Genomic DNA, 17,387 nt, shown 5'->3' on the forward strand with positions numbered 1-17,387 from the left:
TATGATTGTGTGGACGCAACAAAACAGAAATAAAAAGATAAATTCATTGGGTTGCCTCCCAACAAGCGCTATTTTTTAACGCCCTTAGCTAGGCATTGATAAATCAATGATGCTCACACAAAAGACAAGAATTGAAGCACAACGAGAGAATCATAAAGAATGTGAAAATCACATCTAAGTCTAACATACTTCCTATGCAGAGGCATTTTATAGGAGAACAGATTGGCAAGACAACCAATAGTTACCAAATGCAAGGAAGAAGAAAGAGACAATAGCAATCTCAACATAACGAGAGGTAATTTGGTAACATGAAAGTTTCTACAACAATATTTTCCTCTCTCATAGCAATTATATGTGGGATCATAATCAAATTCAACAATATAGCTATCACAAAGGATATTCTTTTCATGATCCACATGCATGCAAAGTTGACGCTCTTCAAAAATAGTGGGATTATCATCAACTAAAGTCATGACTTCTCCAAAGCCACTTTCAATATTATTGCAAACATCATAATCATCACGAGGGTTAATATCTTTTTCAAGATCATAAGAAAAATCATCACCCCAATCACGATCATTGCAACAAGTAGTGGACATAGCAAAACTAACATCCCAAGCTTAGGGTTTTGCATATTTTTAGCATGATTGTCATTAATAGAATTTATAATGAAATCATTGCAATCATGCTTTTCATTCAAGGAGCCCTCGTGAATCACTTCATAAATTTATTCATCACGATTTTTAGATTCACGCATCGCAAGCAAAACTCCATAGAGAAAGTCAAGTGCACTCATATCACTAGCAATTGGTTCCACATAAGTGGATATCTTAAAGAGATTAGCAAGTGGGTGAGGATCCATATCAATAGATTTTCAGCAAGCGAAGATGCAAGCATAATGAAGGCACATAGCACTCAAGCAAAGGAAAGGCAAGCGAGAGAAAAGGGCGAACGAAAAAGGCAAACGAAAAAAGGCAAATAATTTTTTTGTAAATTTTTGTTTTTCAGAAGTGGGGGAGAGGAAAACGAGAGGCAAAAAAGAAATGCAAGAGATGAGTATGCGACACTTACTTGGCTGAGTTCTTGACTTGATCTTATTCTCCGGCAATGGTGCCAGAAATTCTTCTGCTACGGCAACAAAAGTCCTTCCCCGGCAACGGCACCAGAAATTCTTCTTGCTACTTCTCAAACAACAGCGCCAGAAATTGACACGTTGACGGAGACTTGCTTGCGTTGGTTTTTCCCTTGAAGAGGAAAGGGTGATGCAGCAAAGGAGCAGTAAGTATTTACCTCAGTTTGAGAACCAAGGTATCGATCCAGTAGGAGAGTCTCGTCAAGTCCAGAGTACCTGCGCAAACACAAATGAGCTTGCACCCAATGCTTCAAAGGGGTTGTCAATCCCTTCAAGATTGTTTGCAAAGTGAGATCTGAAGGCGGAAAGTGCAACGAAGTAAAAAGTGTAAGGCTGAAAATATGGTGTGGACTAGACCCGGGGGCCATAGTGTTCACTAGAGGCTTCTCTCAAAATAGCAAATATCACGGTGGGTGAACAAATTACTGTCGAGCAAATGATAGAATCGCGCAAAGTCATGACGATATCTACGGCAATTATCATACATATAGGCATCATGTCTGAGACAAGTAGACCGATACTTTCTGCATCTACTACTATTACTCCACACATCGACCGCTATCCAGCATGCATCTAGTGTATTGAGTTCATGACGAACCGAGTAACGCCTTAAGCAAAATGACATGATGTAGAGGGATAAACTCAAACCAATGATGAAAACTCCATCTTTTTACCATTGATGGAAACAACACGATGCGTGCCTCGCTACCCCTTTTGTCACTGGGTGAGGTCACCGCATGGTATGAACCCAAAAACCAAGAACTTCTCCCATTGCAAGAATCATAGATCTAGTTGGCCAAACAAAACTCACAACTCGAAGAGAATTACAAGGATATGAAATCATGCATAAGAGAGACCAGAAGAAACTCAAATAAGATTCATAGATAATCTGATCATAAATCCACAATTCAACGGATCTCAACAAACACACCGCAAAAGAAGATTACATCGGATAGATCTCCGTGAAGATCATCGAGAACTTTGTATTGAAGATCCAAGAGAGAGAAGAAGCCATCTAGTTACTAGCTATGGACCTGTAGGTCTATGGTGAACTACTCACGCATCATCGCAGAGGTCATGGTGTTGATGAAGAAGCCCTCCATATCCGAATCTCCTCTCCGGCAAGGCACCAGAATGTGCCCTAGATGGGATCTTGCGGAGACACAAGCTTGCGGCGGCGGAAAAGTACTTTCGATGATCTCCTGATTTTTTGTGGAATTTTTGGGGATATATAGGTGCAAAACCTAGGGAAAAGTAGGTCTAGGGGGCCCACAAGCCTGTGGTCCGCGACCTCCCCCCTGGCTGCGGGGTGGGGGCTTGTGGGGCCCCTGAGGACCCCCTGCCTGGGCTCTCAAGTCTCCTGATTTTCTTCTGTTATAGAAAAAATCTTTTCGGGGATTTTATTCCGTTTGGACTCCGTTTCAAAATCTCCTCTGAAAGGGTTCAAAAACATGGAAAAAACAGGAACTGGCACTTGGCAGTGAGTTAATAAGTTAGTCCCAAAAAATATATAAAAGGCATACAGAACATCTAAAGTTTGACAAGATAATAGCATGAAACCATCAAAAATTATAGATACGTTGGAGACGTATCATGGAGGCACAATGCTCCCCAATAAGCCACTAAGGCCACCGTATTCTTGTCACGCCCTCACACAATGCAAGGTACCGTCATTCCACTATAGGTGCCCTTGAAGGCGGCGACCGAACCTTTACAAACAAGGTTGGGGCAAACTCCACACAAAGCTTGGAGGCTCCCAAGAAGACCACGGAGCTTCACCACAATGGAATTTGGCTCCGAGGTGACCTCAACCATCTAGGGTGCTCAAACACCCAGGAGTAACAAGATCCCCAAGGGATTAGTGGGGGGAATCAATTTTCTCTTGGTGGAAGTGTAGTTCTAGGCCTTCTCAACCAGTCCCTAGGAAATCAACAAGTTTGATTGGCTAGGGAGAGAGATCGGGCACTTTTGAGCTTAGGGAGCAACAATGGAGCTTGGGAGGGTCAAAGGTAGGGTTCTAGAGCAAGAAGAACCTTTTATATAGTGGGGGGGGGGGAATCCAACCATTTTCCCACTAACAGCCCGAACCAGCGGTACTACCGCTCGCTGCAGCGGTACTATCGCTGGCTGTAGCGGTACCACCGCTAGCACTCCAGTGGTACTACCGCTGGCTGCAGCGGTACTACCGCCGTCTGCAGCGGTACTACCGTTGTCCCCCATGGTAGTGCAAAGACACTACCGGCCAACCACCACTAAGAAAGTCTTACAAAAAGTCCGACGAAGTACAGCCGCAAGGAAGGCGGTACTGAAGTCCTGGAGTGGTACTACCGCCAGCTCAGCGGTACTACCGCCAGCTCTAGCGGTACTAACGCTAGGGCTAGCGGTACTATCGCCAGCTCTAGCGGTACTACCACTAGACCGAGCGGTACTACCACTAGGGACAACAATACTACCGCTAGGAGACCTTTTTGCAAGATGAGATAAACCAGAGATGGGAACAGCTCCAAAGTTGCAGAGAAAGGGGATAGAGATAAAGTGTGTGCGTGCAAAATTGATTCCACCCAAACATTTCCACTACGGATCCCCTCTTAATAGTACGGCGTTCCTACGACTCACAGACAAAGAGAATCGTAGAGGACACCGTGCTTCTGTTCCACGAAGGGTGCCGAATCGTCTTGTGCCGTTGATATGTATTATCTGAAAGCTTAATGCACACGATTAGTCCTTTAAGGTACTGTCATCAATCACCAAAATTACTTAGGCACAAATATGCCCTAACAATCTCCCCCTTTTTGGTGGATTGATGACAATACCGGATTTGCACAGAAGAAAGCATGTGAACATAAAGATAAATAATAGAGATAATTGAAAAGCATATGACTCACAACATATGATAGAAAATAAGTCTCACAAGAAAACCAAGTATCACATCACACGTAGCAAAGATAGCAAAACCGATCAAACCAAGTTCAAAGCAAACACGATAAAGATAAGCAAAGCTAAAGCAAAGCGCAAATCCAACTCCTAGACTCTCCCCCCCTTTGGCACAAGACACCAAAAAAGGGGGCACACCTAACGACACAGGTGGTCACTCCGCATCCTCATCATCCCCAGACGCGTCCGTGGCATCCGGATCCTGCTCGTCCTGCTCCTCCTCAATGTCCTCCTCAGAAGCCTCCTCCTCAGCATCAAACCCAGTCCATTGGTAAGCTTGAGCCCTCATCCAGTCAGACTCTAGAGTGATGTCGTCCCCTGAGCCGCTTGAGATAGCCACATCAAGGGTCCTTCAGACACGCTTGTGCCTCTGACGGTTCTCCTTCTGGGCCACATGAGACTGATATTGTCCCTTGGCCTGCATGCACAAGAGAGTCTTCATTTTATCCTTCAGTTTCATGGCCCAAGATGGCATAGCAGAAGAGCGGGTCTGTGAAGCAGGTCCTCCTCCAGCAACAGTTTCTGTGTCCGTCTCCATGGGCTGAGAAGAGGTTGATGGGTTGGCCCATTTGTCCTTGATACAGAGCTTGATAGGATCATGCATAAAATATTCAGCCATAATAGGGAAGGGATCTATCAGATAGATATCGTGCCACCTCTTCTGAATATAGGCAAACACGTAAGGCCCGTAGATGGGAACCTTATGGTTCATGATGCAGTTCCAGAGCTCATTGAACATCACATGGGCAATGTTGAGAGGCGCAGTATCCATAGTCCTTGCCTCCTCACACAGCAGAAGCATCTCAGCTAGATGACCATGCACCTCGTCCTTGTTGCCAATACGAGGGAATAGAGAGTTGCGGAAGACCCGATGCATGATATCCAGATGCTTGGGGAGCACACCTTTCATGACGAAATGTTGTTGCAGCCTGTCCTTGGGGGTGGCAGTAGACGAAGAAGGAGCATGAGGACGCATCCCAAGAACATCTTCATCCCCCTGAAAGCCGACTTTGAGGAACTTCGTGAACTCCGTCCAGGAACCAGTCAGCTTCTGATTACCGGTCATCCAGGTCATGGTGCGCACGTCATCAGGTTCAAAGTAAACAGTGACATAGAACTGGGCCACAATATCTGGATCAAAGTCCTGTGTGAAGGTGATGATATCTGTAAGGCCAAGCTTTTCAATCAAGGAGAGAGCCTCGCCAAAGTAGTCCAGATTCCGCTGAAGGTGAGCAAGGTCAATCCACTTCACTGGGACAAAGATCTTCTTCAAGGGCTTGATGATGTCACGATAGATCATGGAGTGATCCCGTGACCAAACATAATCGGTGTTCTTAATATGAGCCTTGTCTTCAACATAGGGATTGCGGGTGCGGAGTGCCAGAAAATCCCTAGGGGCCATAGTCCGAACGTTGATCCCTTTGTTCTTGGTAGCAGTCTTCTTGAAGGACCTCTTCTTGGGATTCATACTCGAAGTGGCGAAACCCTCTAGAGCCTCTGGAGTGCGATACTTCTTGGGTTGGGTGGTACGTGCGGGATTCGAGCGGCGAGCACCACCTGTGACACACAAGACACACACAAAAAAAGGAGTGACAAAAGGAGTCATGGCAATGGTAAAAAAGAATCATAAGAAGAAACATATTGCCAAGAGAAATCAAACAACAAAAATAAAAAAATCCTCCTGGCGGTAGTACCGCTGGGGGTCCTGGGGGTAGTACCGCTGGGGGTCGTGGCGGTAGTATCGATAGGGGTTTGACTTTCAGATCTGAATAAATATGAACCCTAAAAAACTACTAGATTCATTTCAAGAGATACACGGCTAATAAATAAACTCAGTATAAGGATCACCATAGCCCTAACACATGTGGAACTCGAGATCATCTAGATGGAGACAAGCCTAGTCAAAGGGATCCAAGTTTTAGATCAAATCTATGAGAAGAATGATAAGAGCTACTAGATCTAAAACATGGAGAAATAGGGGATGTAAAAATAATTGCAATGAAGAACATAAGACCTAAACTCCCCTAAGATATCTCCTTCGTTCCATCCAAAAACTAAGCACAAATCATATCCATGGATCCAAATCACCAAGCTCCTAACCCTAGAACAAAAAACACCAACCAAGAGAAGAAGGGGAGGAGCTTTACCGGCGTCCATGGCACTTGACGGAGGAAGGAGGAGGGGAGAAAACCCTCCAACTCAAGGGAGAGAAGGGGCTCCGCAGAGAGAGATCTAAACGGGGGGAGTTCGGAGTAGTGGAAGGGAGAGCCACGAGGAAGAAGAAACAGGGCAAGAAAAAACGGGCTCCCCCTCCTTTGTATAGTCCAAGGGGTACGGGCCCAACGGTAGTACCGCTGGGGTCCTAGCGGTAGTACCGCTACCCCTGGTGGTAGTACCGCTCAAGAAGACACAAGAGACATAGGATTTTATGGAAATGAAGTGGGCAACGACTAGTCAGTGAAAAAAAGATAACACCAGCAAGATATACTGACTAGTCATTTTGTATCCTTTCTTCCATACAAGAGAAAGGTGGGGGTGGTGGCCGAGGCCACCTATGTTTGAGGCAAAGGTATGACACCGCAAAGAATTATCCTTGGGTTCATGACCAACGCTCGTCTTTGAAGCACAAGTGCCATTTAATAATGGCCAAAGTGAAAGACTTGATCGATTTATGCATAATGGGGGGAGGGAAAGTTCATTGAGAGAACAACACTCCCCCTATGTCCATGCCTACACCTATAACATGATGTAATGCAGAGTGAGGTGCAAAGTGCCTAGTTTCAATCCACATTACTTGAATCAATGATATTTAGCTCATGCCTTAACTCCCGGAACCTTGCTTCATCTAGGGGCTTAGTGAAAATATCTGCAAGTTGCCCTTGTGTGTTGATGAAGTGAACCTCAATATCACCTTGCTTGATATGTTCACGAATGAAGTGATGGCGAATATCAATATGCTTGGTCTTGCTATGTTGCACCGGGTTGAGGGAAATCTTGATAGCACTTTGATTATCACATAGAAGAGGCACTTTGTCACAAGTGACACCGTAATCCTTTAAAGTTTGCCTCATCCATAGAAATTGTGCACAACAACTTGCAGCTGCCACATACTCAGCTTCGGTGGAAGGTAGTGAGACACAATTCTGCTTCTTTGAAGACCAACTTACCAGTGAACGACCAAAGAATTGGCATCCTCCAGAAGTTGACTTCCTCTCCACACAGTCTCCTGCCCAATCTGAGTCAGAATAGCCCACTAGGTTGAAGTTTGCTCCTTTGGGATACCATAGACCAAAGTTTGGGGTATGGGCCAAATATTGAAAGATTCGCTTAACAGCCATAAAATGACTTTCTTTTGGTGCAGATTGAAACCGTGCACAAATCCCTACACTCAACATAATATCTGGTCTAGATGCACAAAGGTAAAGAAGGGATCCAATCATGGAGCGATATACCTTTTGATCCACTGCTTTACCATGGGGATCACTGTCAAGCTTGCATCTTGTTGGCATGGGAAACTTGACCGGCTTGACATCCTCTTGCTCGAACCTCTTGAGCATGTCTTGAGTGTACTTGGCTTGTTTGATGAAGGTGTTGGGTAACGTAGCATAAATTCAAAATTTTCCTACGCATATTCAGATCTTCCTATGGAGAGACCAGCAACGAGAGAAGGGTAAGAGCATCTTCATACCTTTGAAGATCGCTAAGCGGAAGCGTTGCTAGAACGCGGTTGATGGAGTCGTACTCGTAGCGATTCCGATCTAGTGCCGAACTACGGCACCTCCGCGTTCAACACACGTGCAGCCCGGTGACGTCTCCCGCACCTTGATCCAGCAAGGAGGAGGGAGAGGTTGGGGAAGAACTCCAGCAGCACAACGGCGTGGTGTCGATGGAGAGACGAGGTCCCCCGGCAGGGCTTCGCCAAGCACCGGCAGGGAGGAGGAGGAAGAAGGGCAGGGCTGCGCCGAGGGGAGGCAAAAGTCTGATCCCCAATGGCCAAAAGTGCCCACTATATATAGGGGGAGGGGAGAGGGGGTGCCACCCCTAGGGTTCCCACCCAAGGTGGTGCGGCAGCCCCCCCAGATGGGAGGTGCGGCGGCCAGAGGGGGAGGAGGGGGTGGCGCACCACCTAGTGGGCCTTAGGCGCACCTGGCTTAGGGTTTGCCCCCCTTTTCTCTCCCCTGCGCATTGGGCTGAGTGGGGAGGCGCAGCAGCCCACCTAGAGGCTGGTTCCCACCCCTACTTGGCCCACCTTACCTCCCGGGGTTGTTGCCCCCCTTCGGTGGTCCCCCGGGGCCACCTCCGGTGGTCCCGGTGGTCCCGGTACGTTACCAGTGATGCCCGAAACACTTCCGGTATCCGAAACCATCCGTCCTATATATCAATCTTTACCTCCGGACCATTCCGGAGCTCCTCGTGATGTCCGGGATCTCATCCGGGACTCCGAACAACTTTCAGTAACCTCGTATAACAATTCCCTATAACCCTAGCGTCATCGAACCTTAAGTGTGTAGACCCTACGGGTTCGGGAGACAGGCATATATGACTGCATCGTCACCTCGTCCTTGGCCAGTCTCCGCTTATTCCGCAGTTCCTGCTTTGAGTTGCAAATGTGAGCAACAACACCGGTATCAAATACCCAGGAGCTACTACGAGCGCTGGTAAGGTACACATCAATAACATGTATATCACATATACCTTTATCGTTGCCGGCCTTCTTGTCCGCTAAGTATTTGGGGCAGTTCCGCTTCGAGTGACCCTTTCCCTTGCAATGGAAGAACTCAGTCTCAGGCTTGGGTCCGTTCTTTTTCTTCTTCCCGACATCTGGCTTACCGGGCGCGGCAATAGCTTTGCCGTCTTTCTTGAAGTTCTTCTTACCCTTGCCTTTCTTGAAACTAGTGGTCTTGTTGACCATCAACACATGATGCTCTTTCTTGATTTCTACTTTTGCAGACTTGAGCATCGAGTACAACTCGGGAATGGTCTTCTCCATCCCTTGCATGTTGTAATTAAGCACAAAGCCTTTGTAGCTTGGTGGGAGAGACTGGAGGATTCTGTCAATTATAGCATCATCCGGAAGTTCGACTCCAAGTGAAGTCAGACGACCGTGTAACCCAGACATTTTGAGTATGTGCTCACTGACAGAACTGTTCTCCTCCATCTTACAGCTAAAGAACTTGTCAGAGACTTCATATCTCTCGACACGGGCATGAGCTTGAAAAACTAGCTTCAGCTCCTGGAACATCTCATATGCCCCGTGTTGCTCAAAACGCCTTTGGAGCCTCGTTTCTAAACTATATAACATGCCACACCTAACCAGAGAGTAGTCATCACTCCGCATTTGCCAGACGTTCAGAATGTCCTGGGCTGCTGCGGGAGCGGGAGGATCACCTAGCGGCGCATCAAGGACATAAGCCTTTTTAGCTGCTTCAAGGATGAGCTTCAAGTTGCGAACCCAGTTCGCATAGTTGCTACCATCATCTTTCAGCTTGTTTTTCTCTAGGAATGCGTTGAAATTGAGGTTGATGTTGGCCATCTACAATATTTATAAAGACAACTTTTTGACTAAGTTCATGACAATTAAGTTCATTTAATCAAATTAAGTATGAACTCCCACTTAAATCGATATCCCTCTAGTCATCTAAGTGATACATGATCCATGTTGACTAACCCGTGTCCGATCATCACGTGAGACGGACTAGTCAGCATGGTGAGCAACTTCATGCTGATCGTATTCAACCATACGACTCATGTTCGACCTTTCAGTCTCTTGTATTCGAGGTCATGTCTGTACATGCTAAGCTCGTCGAGTCAACCTAGGTGTTTCGCGTGTGTAAATCTGGCTTACACCTGTTGTATGCGAACGTTAGAATCTATCACACCCGATCATCACGTGGTGCTTCGAGACAATGAACCTTCTCAACGGTGCACACTTAGGGGAATACGTTCTCGAAGTTTTAAGAGGGATCATCTTATTATGCTACCGTCGTTCTAAGCAATAATATGAAAAACATGATAAACATCACAATGCAATCATATAGTGACATGATATGGCCATTATCATCTTTGCTCTTTCGATCTCCATCTTCAGGCATCGCATGATCATCATCGTCACCGGCGTGACACCATGATCTCCATCATCATGATCTCCATCATCGTGTCTCCGTGAAGTCGTCACGCCAACTACTACTATCACTACTACTATAGCTAACCGTTAGCAATGAAGTAAAAGTAGTAAGCACATGGCGTTGCATCTCATACAATAAATTAAGACAACTCCTATGGCTCCTGCCGGTTGTCATACTCATCGACATGCAAGTCGTGAAACCTATTACAATAACATGATCATATCATACATCATACATGCAACATCACAACTTTGGCCATATCACATCACATGTCAAACCCTCCAAAAACAAGTTAGACGTCCTCTAATTGTTGTTGCAAGTTTTACGTGGCTGATTTGGGTTTCTAGCAAGAACGCCTTCTTACCTACGTGACAGCCACAATGATGATATGCCAAAGCTATTTACCCTTCATAAGGACCCTTTTCATCAAATCCAATCCGACTAGAGTAGGAGAGACAGACACCCGCTAGCCACCTTTATGCACGGTGTGCATGTCTGTCGGTGGAACCAGTCTCACGTAAGCGTACGTGTAAAGTCGGTCCGGGCCGCTTCATCCCACAATACCGCCGGAAAAGAATAAGTCAAGTAGCGGCAAGCAAACTGACAAATCATCGCCCACAACTTTTGTTTTCTACTCGTGCATAGAATCTACGCATAGAAAACCTGGCTCGGATGCCACTGTTGGGTAACGTAGCATAAATTCAAAATTTTCCTACGCATATTCACATCTTCCTATGGAGAGGCCAGCAACAAGAGTGGGGTAAGAGAATCTTCATACCTTTGAAGATCGCTAAGCGGAAGCGTTGCTAGAACGCGGTTGATGGAGTCGTACTCGTAGCGATTCCGATCTAGTGCCGATCGACGGCACCTCCGCGTTCAACACATGTGCAGCCCGGTGACATCTCCCGCATGTTGATCTAGCAAGGAGGAGGGAGAGGTTGGGGAAGAACTCCAGCAGCACGACGGCGTGGTGTCGATGGAGAGACGAGGTCTCCCGGCAGGGAGGAGGAGGAAGAAGGGCAGGACTGCGCCGAGGTAGAGGCAAAAGTCTGATCCCCAATGGCCAAAAGTGCCCACTATATATAGGGGGAGGGGAGAGGGGGTGCCACCCCTAGGGTTCCCACCCTAGGTGGTACGGCAGCCCCCCCAGATGGGAGGTGCAGCGGCCAGAGGGGGAGGAGGGGGTGGCGCACCACCTGTTGGGCCTTAGGCCCACCTGGCTTAGGGTTTGCCCCCCCTTTTCTCTCCCCTGCGCATTGGGCTGAGTGTGGAGGCGCACCAGCCCACCTAGGGGCTGGTTCCCACCCCCACTTGGCCCACCTTACCTCCCGGGGTCATTGCCCCCCTTTGGTGGTCCCCCGGGACCACCTCCGGTGGTCCCGGTGGTCCCGGTACGTTACCAGTGATGCCCGAAACACTTCCGGTATCCGAAACCATCCGTCCTATATATCAATCTTTACCTCCGGACCATTACGGAGCTCCTTGTGACGTCCGGGATCTCATCCGGGACTCCGAACAACTTTCGGTAACCTCGTATAACAATTCCCTATAACCCTAGCGTCATCGAACCTTAAGTGTGTAGACCCTACGGGTTCGGGAGACAGGCAGACATGACCGAGACACCTCTCTAGTCAATAACCGTCAGCGGGGTCTGGATACCCATGGTGGCTCCCACTTGCTCCACGATGATCTCATCAGATGAACCATGATGTCAAGGATTCAATCAATCCCGTATACGATTTCCTTTGTCTGTCGGTATAGAACTTGCCCGAGATTCGATCGTCGGTATACCAATACCTTGTTCAATCTCGTTACCGGTAAGTCTCTTTACTCGTTCCATAGCACGTCATCGTGTGACTGACTCCTTAATCACATTGAGCTCATGATGATGTTCTACCGAGTGGGCCCAGAGATACCTCTCCATCACACGGAGTGACAAATCCCGATCTCGATTCATACCAACCCAACAGACACTTTTGGAGGTACCCGTAGTGCACCTTTATAGTCACCCAGTTACGTTGTGACGTTTGATACACCCAAAGCACTCCTACGGTATCCGGGAGTTGCACAATCTCACGGTCGAAGGAAACGATACTTGACATTAGAAAAGCTTTAGCATACGAACAATACGATCTAGTGCTATGCTTAGGATTGGGTCTTGTCCATCACATCATTCTCCCAATTATGTGATCCCGTTATCAATGACATCTAATGCCCATGATCAGGAAACCATGATCATCTATTGACTAACGAGCTAGCCAACTAGAGGCTTCGTAGGGACACATTGTGATCTATTTATTCACACATGTATTACTGTTTCCTGTTAATACAATTATAGCATGAACAATAGACAATTATCATGAACAAGGAAATATGATAATAACCATTTTATTATTGCCTCTAGGGCATATTTCCAATAGTCTCCCACTTGCACTAGAGTCAATAATCTAGTTACATTGTGATGTATCGAACACCCATAGCATTATGGTGTGGATCATGTTTTGCTCGTGGAAGAGGTTTAGTCAACGGGTGTGCAATATTCAGATCCGTGTGTACTTTACAAATATCTATCACTCCACTCTGGACATGGTCCTGGATGGAGTTGTAGCGGCGTTTGATGTGCTTCGTCTTCCGGTGAAACCTGGGCTCCTTGGCTATGGCAATGGCCCTAGTGTTATCGCAGAAGAGTGTCATTGGACCCGACGCGCTTGGAACCACTCCAAGGTCGGTGATGAGCTCCTTCATCCAAATTCCTTCATGAGCTGCTTCTGAAGCAGCTATGTACTCCGCTTCACATGTAGATGCTGCCACGACTTCTTGCTTGCTGCTGCACCAGCTCACTGCCCCACCATTCAACACATATACGTATCCGGTCTGTGACTTAGAGTCATCCGGATCTGTGTCGAAGCTAGCGTCGACGTAACCCTTTACGACGAGATCTTTGTCACCTCCATAAACGAGAAACACTTCCTTAGTCCTTTTCAGGTACTTAAGGATATTCTTGACCGCTGTCCAGTGCTCCATGCCTGGATCACTTTGGTACCTCCCTACCAAACTTATGGAAAGGTTTATATCAGGTCTGGTACACAACATGGCATACATTAGAGAGCCCACGGCTGAAGCGTAGGGGACAGAACTCATCTTCTCTCTATCTGCTGCCGTGGTCGGCGACTGAGTCTTACTCAATCTCGTACCTTGCAAAACTGGCAAGAACCCTTTCTTTGAGTTTTCCATATTGAGCTTCTTCAATATCTTGTCAAGGTATGTACTTTGCGAAAGACCTATGAGGCGTCTTGATCTATCTCTATAGATCTTGATGCCTAATATGTATGCAGCTTCTCCAAGGTCCTTCATTGAAAAACTCTTGTTCAAATAGGCCTTTATGCTCTCCAACATCTCTATATTATTCCCCATCAATAATATGTCATCCACATACAGTATGAGGAAAGCTACAGAGCTCCCACTCACTTTCTTGTAGAGAGAGGCTTCTCCGTAAACCTGTATGAACCCAAACGCTTTAATCACCTCATTAAAGCGAATGTTCCAACTCCGAGATGCTTGCACCAGCCCATAGATGGAGCGCTGGAGCTTGCACACTTTGTTAGCACCCTTAGGGTCGACAAAACCTTCTGGTTGCATCATATACAACTCTTCCTTAAGGTTCCCGTTAAGGAACGCTGTTTTGATGTCCATTTGCCAAATTTCATAATCATAAAAGGCGGCAATTGCTAACATGATTCAGACTGATTTCAGCTTTGATACAGGAGAGAAAGTCTCTTCATAGTCAACTCCTTGAATTTGTTGAAAACCCTTTGCGACAAGTCGAGCTTTGTGAACGGTTACATTACCGTTTGCATCAGTCTTCTTCTTGAAGATCCATTTATTTTCTATGGCTCGCCGGTCATCGGGCAAGTCCACCAAAGTCCATACTTTGTTCTCATACATGGATCCTATCTCGGATTTCATAGCCTCAAGCCATTTGTTGGAATCCGGGCCCATCATCGCTTCTTCATAGTTCGAAGGTTCACCGTTGTCTAACAACATGATTTCCATCACAGGGTTGCCGTACCACTCTGGTGCGGAGCGTGCCCTTGTGGACCTTCGCGGTTCAGTAGTAACTTGATCCGAAGCTTCATGATCATCATCATTAACTTCCTCTTCAGTCGGTGTAGGCGCCACAGGAACAACTTCCCGCGCTGCGCTACTATCCTGTTCGAGAGGGGGTGTAATTACCTCATCAAGTTCTACCTTCCTCCCACTTACTTCTTTCGAGAGAAACTCTTTCTCTAGAAAGGATATGTTCTTGGCAACAAAGGTTTTACCTTCGGATCTAAGATAGAAGGTATACCCAATAGTTTCCTTAGGGTATCCTATGAATACACATTTCTCCGCTTTGGGTTTGAGCTTTTCTGGTTGAAGTTTCTTCACATAAGCATCGCAGCCCCAAACTTTAAGAAACGGCAACTTAGGTTTCTTGCCAAACCAAAGTTCATACGGTGTCGTCTCAACGGATTTAGATGGTACCCTATTTAAAGTGAATGCTGCAGTTTCTAATGCGTATCCCCAAAATGATAGCGGTAAGTCGGTAAGAGACATCATAGATCGTTCCATATCTAATAAAGTGCGATTACGACGTTCAGACACTCCGTTGCGTTGCGGTGTGCCAGGCGGCGTCAGTTGTGAAACGATTCCACACTTCCTTAGGTGTGTGCCAAACTCGTGACTCAAATATTCTCCTCCACGATCAGATCGTAGACATTTAATTTTTCTGTCACGTTGATTCTCAACCTCACTCTGAAATTCCTTGAACTTTTCAAACGTCTCAGCTTTGTGCTTCATCAAGTAGATATACCCATACCTACTCAAATCATCGGTGAGAGTGAGAACATAACGATAACCACCGCGAGCTTCAACGTTCATTGGACCACACACATCAGTATGTATTATTTCCAATAAGTCGGTTGCTCTCTCCATTATTCCTGAGAATGGAGTCTTAGTCATCTTGCCCATGAGGCACGGTTCGCATGTGTCAAATGATTTAAAGTCAAGAGACTCTAATAGTCCATCAATATGGAGCTTCTTCATGCTCTTAACGCCGATATGACCAAGGCGGCAGTGCCACAAGTATGTGGGACTATCATTATCAACTTTACATCTATTGGTACTCACACTGTGAATATGTGTAACATCACGATCGAGATTCATCAAGAATAAACCATTCACCAGCGGAGCATGACCATAGAACATTTCACTCATATAAATAGAACAACCATTATTCTGTGACTTAAATGAGTAGCCGTCTCGCATTAAGCAAGACCCTGATACAATGTTCATGCTTAAAGATGGTACTAAATAACAATTATTAAGGTTTAAAACTAATCCCGATGGTAGATGTAGAGGTAGCGTGCCGACGGCGATCACATCGACCTTTGAACCATTCCCGACACGCATCGTCACCTCGTCCTTGGCTAGTCTCCGCTTATTCCGCAGTTCCTGCTTTGAGTTGCAAATGTGAGCAACAACATCGGTATCAAATACCCAAGAGCTACTACGAGCGCTGGTAAGGTACACATCAATAACATGTATATCACATATACCTTTAACGTTGCCGGCCTTCTTGTCCGCTAAGTATTTGGGGCAGTTCCGCTTCCAGTGACCCTTTCCCTTGCAATAGAAGCACTCAGTCTCAGGCTTGGGTCCGTTATTTTTTCTTCTTCCCGGCATTTGGCTTACCGGGCGCGGCAACAGCTTTGCCGTCTTTCTTGAAGTTCTTCTTACCCTTGCCTTTCTCGAAACTAGTGGTCTTGTTGGCCATCAACACTTGATGCTCTTTCTTGATTTCTACTTCTACAGACTTGAGCATCGAGTACAACTCGGGAATGGTCTTCTCCATCCCTTGCATGTTGTAGTTAAGCACAAAGCCTTTGTAGCTTGGTGGGAGAGACTGGAGGATTCTGTCAATTATAGAATCATCCGGAAGTTCGACTCCAAGTGAAGTCAGACGACCGTGTAACCCAGACATTTTGAGTATGTGCTCACTGACAGAACTGTTCTCCTCCATCTTACAGCTAAAGAACTTGTCGGAGACTTCATATCTCCCGACACGGGCATGAGCTTGAAAAACTAGCTTCAGCTCCTGGAACATCTCATATACCCCGTGTTGCTCAAAACGCCTTTGGAGCCCCGTTTCTAAACTGTATAACATGCCACACCTAACCAGAGAGTAGTCATCACTCCGCGTTCGCCACACGTTCAGAATGTCCTGGGCTACTGCGGGAGCGGGAGGGTCACCTAGCGGCGCATCAAGGACATAAGCCTTTTTAGCTGCTTCAAGGATGAGCTTCAAGTTGCGAACCCAGTCCGCATAGTTGCTACCATCATCTTTCAACTTGTTTTTCTCTAGGAATGCGTTGAAATTGAGGTTGACGTTGGCCATCTACAATATTTATAAAGACAACTTTTAGACTAAGTTCATGACAATTAAGTTCATTTAATCAAATTAAGTATGAACTCCCACTTAAATCGACATCCCTCTAGTCATCTAAGTGATACATGATCCATGTTGACTAACCCGTGTCCGATCATCACGTGAGACGGACTAGTCACCATGGTGAGCAACTTCATGCTGATCGTATTCAACCATACGACTCATGTTCGACCTTTCAGTCTCTTGTATTCGAGGTCATGTCTGTACATGCTAAGCTCGTCGAGTCAACCTAGGTGTCACGCCAACTACTACTATCACTACTACTATAGCTAACCGTTAGCAATGAAGTAAAAGTAGTAAGCACATGGCGTTGCATCTCATGCAATAAATTAAGACAACTCCTATGGCTCCTGCCGGTTGTCATACTCATCGACATGCAAGTCGTGAAACCTATTACAATAACATGATCATCTCATACATCATACATGCAACATCACAACTTTGGCCATATCACATCACATGTCAAACCCTGCAAAAACAAGTTAGACGTCCTCTAATTGTTGTTGCAAGTTTTACGTGGCTGATTTGGGTTTCTAGCAAGAACGCCTTCTTACCTACGTGACAGCCACAACGATGATATGCCAAAGCTATTTACCCTTCATAAGGACCCTTTTCATCAAATCCAATCCGACTAGAGTAGGAGAGACAGACACCCGCTAGCCACCTTTATGCACGGTGTGCATGTCTGTCGGTGGAACCAGTCTCACGT

Source organism: Hordeum vulgare, chromosome 1H, assembly GCF_904849725.1.
Source record: "Hordeum vulgare subsp. vulgare chromosome 1H, MorexV3_pseudomolecules_assembly, whole genome shotgun sequence".
NCBI lineage: Eukaryota > Viridiplantae > Streptophyta > Magnoliopsida > Poales > Poaceae > Hordeum > Hordeum vulgare.